The sequence below is a fragment of the Mirounga angustirostris genome, unplaced genomic scaffold, assembly GCF_029215605.1.
Source record: "Mirounga angustirostris isolate CCGP_5_RB_7025 unplaced genomic scaffold, mMirAng1.0.hap1 SCAF_4, whole genome shotgun sequence".
Taxonomy (NCBI): Eukaryota; Metazoa; Chordata; class Mammalia; order Carnivora; family Phocidae; genus Mirounga; species Mirounga angustirostris.
In genome coordinates, this window is record NW_026991712.1 from 182,609,249 (window position 1) to 182,617,810 (window position 8,562).

Here is an 8,562-nt window from a genome sequence, read left to right on the forward strand (position 1 = left end):
CAAGAGCCGTGAGGCAGGGAAAGGCTTTAACCCACCTGGAAAACAGATACATAATGACAAGGGCAAATCTGTAACTCATACTAGGTGGAAACCGAAGTCCAGCTGCACCTGTTCAAAGTGTCCAGGAGGAAGAGGAGGAGGGAGGAGGCCTCTGGGAATAGACAAGGCTCTTCCAGGATTATGGACCTGTCAAGTCAGACATTGCGGTTAGACGGCTTCTGTAATATTACAGAAGCCTCGCCACCAATGTCTGTCTATAATTTAAGTCATCTTATTTGAAATGCCCTATGGTGGGTGAAGGAGTGCAGAAACGGAAAAATGGGGTTTGCCGGGGAGTCGGGAAGGACCAAGTGCCATCCTGGTTTCCCCGAGGCCCTGACAGTTCGGTTAATTTACAGACACCAGTCAGCCCCCTCTGATTCAGGAGCAGACTATTGCCATGTCACCAAGACATCAGGATGGCACGTCTGGCAATGAGGGGCCATTACTGTAGAAGCAGAATGGACTTTATCCACATCTGCCACCATCATACAAATACAGCATAAAGAAAATTAAGTTTTGCTTCTTATTTGACAATGCTTCCCATGCAATGTAACATAGCAAATAAGGCCAATTAGTTGAACAAATCCTTTGGAATGTTCCAGGTCAAAAAGACTTAAGCAGACCAAAAGTAAAAAAACAAAACAAAACAAAAAACCCAAGAAACCTTTGTCTACTTATTTATTTGTTTATTTTTAAGATTTTATTTATTTATTTGAGAGAGAGCGCGCGCAGGGGGAGAGTGAGAGGGAGAAACAGGCTCCCCACTGAGCAGAGAGCCCAGTGCAAGGCGGGCTCGATCCCATGACCCTGAGATCACGACCTGAGCCGAAATCAAGAGTCAGCCGCTTAACTGACTGAGCCACCCAGGCGCCCCCCAAAATAAACTTAAAATAAATAAATAAAATAAAATAAACAAGGGGCGCCTGGGGGCTTAGTCGTTAAGCATCTGCCTTCAGTAGCAAGAAGGCTGCTTCTCCCTCTCCCACTCCCCCTGCCTGTGGTCCCTCTCTCGCTGTGTCTCTTTCTGTCAAATAAGTAAATAAAATCTTTAAAAAAAATAAAATAAACAAAAAACCCCACCCATGTCACTAAGGACCCAAACTTATCTATAGTTTCTGTGTAATAAGGAAGCCAAAAGTAGATAAACCCATGTTCAGTAACTAATATTTTAGAATTATACCTTATTTGGAAATGATCTACATATTTAATGAATTTAACTTAATTCATTAAGTTAAACTTAACTCAGCAAAACTTTTAAGATTTTAGGTTACCAAAATCTTTATGGGTACACAGAAACTTTATGAGACATCAAAGTCCATCATTCTTCCGAGTATTTAAAAAAGACACAAAAAACACTTTGTGTAAGAGATCATGATATCAACCTATTTGAGTTTCAGTAAACCCAGGCAGAATGAAAGTTTTAATTTTAATGCTGATAACTCTAGAGACAAGTCTATTTTAATTAAACCAGGAACTGAATATTTTCCCAGATCACGTGAACTTGAAAAAGCATCTGGATTAGCTTCTGTGTGTCTTAGAGTTTTAGAATGCCCTATCCTTACAAGCACTTGTCCAACTAAATAGAGCTCTTTGACAAATTAATTTTAGCAATACTATTGGAGGTAGAAAAATCTCACATTTATACCATATGTATGTAGAGACACAGAGACAGATGCAGGGACCCTGTAGTTACTAATATTTGCGGAGAAGATTTTCAAGATTTGTCTTTGTTCTTTGGAATTGATCCTAAGGAAGAGGTGCTAGAGTTTGGGCATGAGAACCCTTTTAGCAGTTTATATTATAAAAAGGCCTCTTTCCCCCTTCATTTTCCCTTCAACCTCAGGTGATTGTGGGCTGTATTGACATTTCAAAGTCCTGATAAGATGATTTAAGTTTGAGGGACAGAGAAGGAATGCACATTCCTCTAGAAGGACTTTGGTTTCTTAAAGCCAGTAGTTTACCAGCGGTTTAAGATAATTAGGGGAAGTTTGGGGACTGGGAGAGGAACAGGTGGGCTTTGAATTGCCTCTAGAGCGGCGTTTCTAGTTCTGTGAAGATTTGAAAGATAAGGACAGTTGCTTTCAGTTCCTCAGACAATTGGGTTATAACTTAAATGATATCATGGGTCGATCCACCTACTCGACTACTTTATCTCAATTTGCTTTTTTCCCCTCTGGGTACATAGTTCTTTTTTTTTTTTTAACGCTTTTATTCATTTATTTGGGAGAGGGAGGGAGCATGGGGGTGGGTTGGGCAGAGGGGGAGAGGGAGAAGCAGACTCCCGACTGAGAGCAAGGAGCCCAATGTGGGACTCAATCCCAGGACCCTAAGATCATGACCTGAGCCGAAGGCAGAGGCTTAACGACTGAGCCACCCAGGTACCCCTGGGTACATAGTTCTAATTTTAAATATTTCTGGTAGTATTGAATAATCCCCCCTTTGGTGTAAGACGGTCCACAAAGAGGGTGCAAAGGATAGTAACTTCCCAAGATCCAGAGTTACTCCCAAAGAGAGCCAAAAGAAAGAAACACTACCGCAAGTCCCGGGCAGGGCAGAAAGCCCAGCCCAGCTGTGCGAACGAGAGGAGAAAGGCAGCAGCTAGGACAAGAAGGATCAATGACCAGTGGGTCTGGATTTGGAAAGGGACATGAAAATTTCCCCTCGTAACTGGGCACTGCAGACAGAGATTCAGAAGAGCTGATTCTGGTAAGAATTTCCAACCTTTGCTGGCTTCTGCCAGATTTTCCAGGATCCCCTCTGCTGGCTCTGGGATCTACCAGAGTTTCCCCTTGGCTGTTTACCGGAAAACCCCTCAGTTTCGTCAACTCTGGAGGGGCCTGTGTGGGGGCCCTTCTTTGAAGGTAGATAGGGGTGTGTGTGCAATTTTTCATTAGCCTCTTGCAGTGAATCTTTTAATGAAACCACTCAGGGGTTTTGAAACCTTTTCGAGGCTTCTGCTTGCCAATTAAAACAGGTATCCCATTTGGCTTAATTTGGGAAATTTTGCTTCCAAGGGTACTTCCTAAAGATCTTTTCTAATTGGAATGTTCCCCATAGGGGCCACTGTCTTTTCAGGCTGCAACTCTGAGGGCTTGCAGCAGCTCTGAAGGACCCTGGCTGCAAATGGAGTTAACTCCCAGTTTCCCACAGCCATATCCAAACGCCCATGGGGGGCAACTTGCGTCTCTGTCTGGCCTTGTGGGGCCTCCAGCCTGACGGTTCCCGAGCCAAATTCCTCAGGACACAAAACAAGCCTAGTGAGATTTTGCTGTTTTTGCTAGGCATCTGCAACTTCTAAGAAAAACTTATGTTGTTCTTAGACATAAAATAAGCAGGTGTGTTGGAAGGTTGAGCATGTGACTCTTTAGAATTTAAGGATCCCATTGCTAAGACTTTGGGTTTCTCAACAGCCCAACTGACACCTAAATGGGATGTGCGGTGAGGCTGAGGACTGTGTGTGTTCAACAGTGTACCTTGTTGCATGCAAGTTTTCTTGAGGTTGGTGGGTGACCTGATGTCAATCTAACCTGTTCCGTGACCAACTTATCCTATCACAGGAGTCTTCTGGAGGTGGCAAGTGCTGTAACAGGCTTTAAATGTTCAATCTTTGCCAACCGATTTTTGTGGTTTTGGCTTCTTCTGAGATCCCTGCTAGTAAGCCTTTATCTATATAAAATAAGACAAACAAACAAGTGCATCTTAATGCATTGGCAGTAACCAAGAGATGTTACGGTATTGGCCGCAAGACGGCCCCGTGCGCACCACCACCGATCCCGTGGACACTTGCTTAAGTTTTCCATCTGGGAACTTGTGATCTGAAAAGCCAAGGGCTTGGCTCTGGGCAGACCCCCTGCCAGCTCAGCTGGGCTCCAGGCATAACTCTCTGCCACTCAAACTGACCTGCCCTGTAAAGAAAAGCTGATTAGATCAGGAGCCTGAACACAAAAAGGGCAGAGCTTAGATCCAGGAGGAACTCACCAACAGCCCTCAGAAACAGGGAGAAAGGCAGTGAACTCAAACGGTTCAGGGCTATCATACCAGTTCTTGTCCCTGAATCTGCTGGAAGTTCGCTTCGAATCCCACTGCTGCCACCAAATCTGTTAAATAACAAAAATTCAGCCAAATACATTTTAAAGATCTAATTGGCTTTCTTAATCGATTCACAAGTCAGCAGCATCCTAAGCAAGTAGAGGGGGGTTCCAACGGGCTACAGAAGAGGAAAGCCTTTAAAGGTAGAGAGCGGAGTAGAAGAAAAGGAAATTGTTAGCAAAGAATTTGTTGTTTTAGGCAAGGTCACCCCTCCCCCCGGAGGAACCCAAGGGTCCACCAGTAAATTTCCTAACGTCGACCAGGAAATCCCCATGTTCACTGGTACATCTCCGGGGGGCTGAAACTGCAGGTGGTTGGGTACTGAGGGTCGGGTTAGTGATTTGGGGGCCTGCACTTGTGCAGGTCCCGGCAGCCTGGGAGGTGCGGAGCGCTTACCCACTCCTACCGCACTCTTTTTTTTTTTTTTTTTTTAAGATTTTATTTATTTGCAAGAGAGAGAATGAGAGACAGAGAGCATGAGAGGGGGGAGGGTCAGAGGGAGAAGCAGACTCCCTGCCGAGCAGGAAGCCCGACGTGGGACTCGATCCTGGGACTCCAGGATCATGACCTGAGCCGAAGGCAATCGCTTAACCAACTGAGCCACCCAGGCGCCCCTCCTACCGCACTCTTGCTCCCACAGTCTCCCTGATAAATTTCTGGCTCAGCGGCTGCCTGCCCCACTGAGACCTCAGGCTGGCAAGCCTTGGGTTTTTCCCATTCATTTCTCACCACCTTTGCTGCTTTTGGCTGATAAAAAACCTACAGCTCTCCTCCGTGACCCCCAAATAAACCATGATCAGTATGCCCCCTTCAGAGCAGAGCCCTGATCTGGTAAAACTGCTTCCCTTACCAACAGAGAGAGGGTGGGCGGTGGGGGGCAGCTCCAGGCAAGAGGACTGCAGGCCTCCACTGCTCTTACCTGCCGCTCTCGTAGTTTTTCCCAAGAATAAATGCTTTTTAATTTGTCTGCATTTGGTCAATTTCCAGAGCCTTGAAACATTTTTTTAAAGATTTATTTATTTACTTTAGAGAGAGAGAGGGCACAAGCGGGAGGGGCAGAGGGAGAGGGGGAGAGAATCTGAAGCAGATTCCGTGCAGAGCAGTGGGCCCACGACCCCGAGATCATGACCCAAGCTGAAACCAAGAGTAGGCCGCTTGACCGACTGAGCCAGGCGCCCCACCTTGAGACATTTTTAATACTTCTTCCAAGTGTTATGCTTTCTTATTTTTTGCAGAGAGCACGGCCTATCCTCTCCACACTGCCAGAGCCCGCACTCCGTCCACAGCTCTGTCCTTCCATCCGCGGTGAGGACCTTCACCGTGAGTCCGCCAGAGAGCAGTCAGGGTCTGGGGGTTTCCAGACACCGATCTGGGGGCAAACTGCCAGACTGTGCCGGGGCTGCCTCCACGGTCATTCGGCACCTAACAGAGGAGGAGAGCCACCAAGAAGCAGAACATGCAGGGAGAAGCTTCAAAGAGGACAAAGGGATCAGGAACCTCCCCTAATTCCTGTTATTCTCCAGGGCTAGAGTTTGCAAGGTTCTTCTGGCACCTAGCTGGCTCAGTTGGTAGAGCATGCGACTCTTGATCTTGGGGTTGTAAGTTTGAGCCCCACGTTGGACAGAGTTTACTTAAAAAAAAAAAAAAAAGAAGTCTGTAGAGTCCTTGACCGCAGGGTCTGTCCTGCCTCCTTCCCAGAGTGGGCAGATCAAAGTGAGCTAATATAGGAAAGTTCCTTGCAAACTTCAGTTTGCTACATGGTTTGTTGCAGGGTTTTTTTTTTTTTTTTTTTTTTTTGAGAAAGAGCGTGGGGGGTGGGGCAGAGGGAGAGAGAGAAGCAGACTCCTCACTGAGCAGGGAGCCCAACACGGGGCTCAATCTTGTGACCCTGAGATCATGATCTGAGCTGAAATCAAGAGTCGGATGCTTAACCGAGCCACCCAGGCACCCCTCACGATGCCGTTACTATCTAACATGACAAGGAGACTCAGTGCAGGGAAGGAGACTTGCTCAGCCCGTTAGAGGCAGAACGGAACTTAGGCCATAGGTCAAGTTGGCTAAGGCAGAGCCCAGCACTCCGTCCTCATGGGAGTAGCAGGCCATCGTCAGGAGGCTCAGAGACACGTTTCCCCAGCAAAACTGGGTTCAGCTGCATTATTAGTGACCTTTAGTTGACTTTCAAAGGAAAGCTAAATCGAAATGGCCTTTCTGTGACTAGTTTTGGAGAACAAACCGCCCTTCTGGAAATTGTACAGGTGGCTCCCTCAGGAGGGCCTCGGTGCCCACACACCTTTCAGCTTTGTTGCAAGGGTTCCGTCCATCTGTGGGGCTCGGCTGCAAGGAGAGCCGGCCACCAGGTTTTGTTGCAGGAACAAGTTGATTGCTCTAGTCTGTGATTTGGCAAGCGAGAGAAATTATGCTGAGTCAATGTGACTAAACATCTGGACACACCCAAGTCACTACTGCATTAGGCGTTGCTTTGGGTAAACATGTTTAAACGTCGAATCCAACAGTCCCCATTCATTTCCTTTTATTACTAATGTTGCTTGCAGCAAAGCCATCCCATTGCTTTGCTGAGGTGCTAAAAACCAGCAAAAAATGCTGTTTCCCAGGACTGTTGGTAAACTGCCACAAACTGGTTTAGGAGAGGGCAGGTGTCAGGACAGTGACAGTCAGGTTTTCTCTTTTCTGCCAGCCAGGCCACTAGATAAAGAGCTAGCCGCCCCCCCCCTCCCCGAGACTCCCCAGCTCTTCTGTTTTAGAGATCTTGATTAACTGACCATTTGCGCCACTTGTTTCTTCTTCCTCCTTTAAATTCTTTTTTTTTTAAATTCACCAATAAACAGTGAGCCCAGGGACGCATGGGTGGCTCAGTTGGTTAAGTGTCTGCCTTCGGCTCAGGTCATGATCCCGGGGTCCTGGGATCGAGCCATGCATTGTGCTCCCTGCTTGGGCGGCGGGGTGGGGGGGGGGGAAGCCTGCTTCTCCCTCTCCTGCTTGTGCTCTCTTTCCCTCTCTCTCTGACAAATAAATAAAATCTTAAAAAAAAAAAAAAAAGAGTGAGCCCAGCTAAACCCTGGATCTCCTCCTCCCCTAATAAAAGCAGAACCCCAGGCCTGGGTGCTTTCTCTAACTGTAACCTTGCTGGGTGGCCCCAGGAGTGCCAGGCAATTTTCAGGTCCTGTAAAAATAATAAACCTTTTTTGTTGTTGTTGTTCCCCAGTTTCCTGATTGTTATTGCCGGAGGGCACCTTGCAATCAAAATAACCACAGGGCTGGTCTAGCCACAACACTGGTTACTGATGGGCTGAGCCCAGCACACAATAGCAGGGCTGGGACAAAGGCAAGTCTCTCCTAGAGATGAACAGAGTAAAGCTAAGGCTTGCTAGAGCCAGAGCAAGCTGACCTTTAGTTTTTAGAAAATCCTCAAATGCTTGGCTTAGAATGCTTAAGAAAAGTCAACTCAAGTTATTCTTCACCTTAACTTTTCACCTTGCCCTAAATCCCCAAATCCCAAATCAAAACACGGGCATGAATTCTATAAAAACAGCCCTTCTATGCAACTCTCCCAGGGCAGAATCCTTTGTTAGACTTACGTAAGAGAGTGTCTAAGTTAACAAACATACTAGTTGGGGCAGATTTGAAAATCTCAGCTCTGCCACTCACCTGCTCTAAATTCCTGCAACTGAACTCAAAGGACTCGTTCACCTGCTAGGTAGAAAGAGCAAATATGGAAAAAACCCAGGAGACCATATATTCAAAAGCCAGAGGAGCAGGCAGGTGATGTACTCAGAAAAGCTAAATTAAAAGGGACTGTGCAGGGCGCCCGGGTGGCTCAGTTGGTTAAGCGACTGCCTTCGGCTCAGGTCATGATCCTGGAGTCCCTGGATCGAGTCCCGCATCGGGCTCCCTGCTCAGCTGGGGGTCTGCTTCTCCCTCTGACCCTCCTCCCTCTCATGCTCTCTGTCTCTCATTCTCTCTCTCGCAAATAAATTTAAAAAAAAAAAAAAAAAAAGGGACTGTGCAGAGACAAAGAGTTCCTAAGGGACGTGGAAGAACCTCCAAACCCGACCACAAGTGGAATGACAAGAAATATCAGGTAGAAAAGTAACGCATTCAACGTACACAGTTCCGGGGGACCTCCTGATGTTCTTGTACTATCAGCTTTGTGAGAGACAATGGCGACCCTCAAGAGAGCGACCCTGGTGAGGGGCCAAGCCTACACGAGCCTAGATGAGGTGTGGTTGCAGGAGACACCCACTCTGTAAGACTAAGTCGGTGTCGGTGCAAATCCAGTGCAATTCAGGAAGGCATGGCCGACATAACCCCTGGAGCCGACTTAGCTCTTAAGGCCGGAGTCCCACGGAGAGAAGCTGTGGCGATCGTAAGAGGCCCTGCGTGTGCTCCCAGCACTGGCTGCCTGCAGGTGCC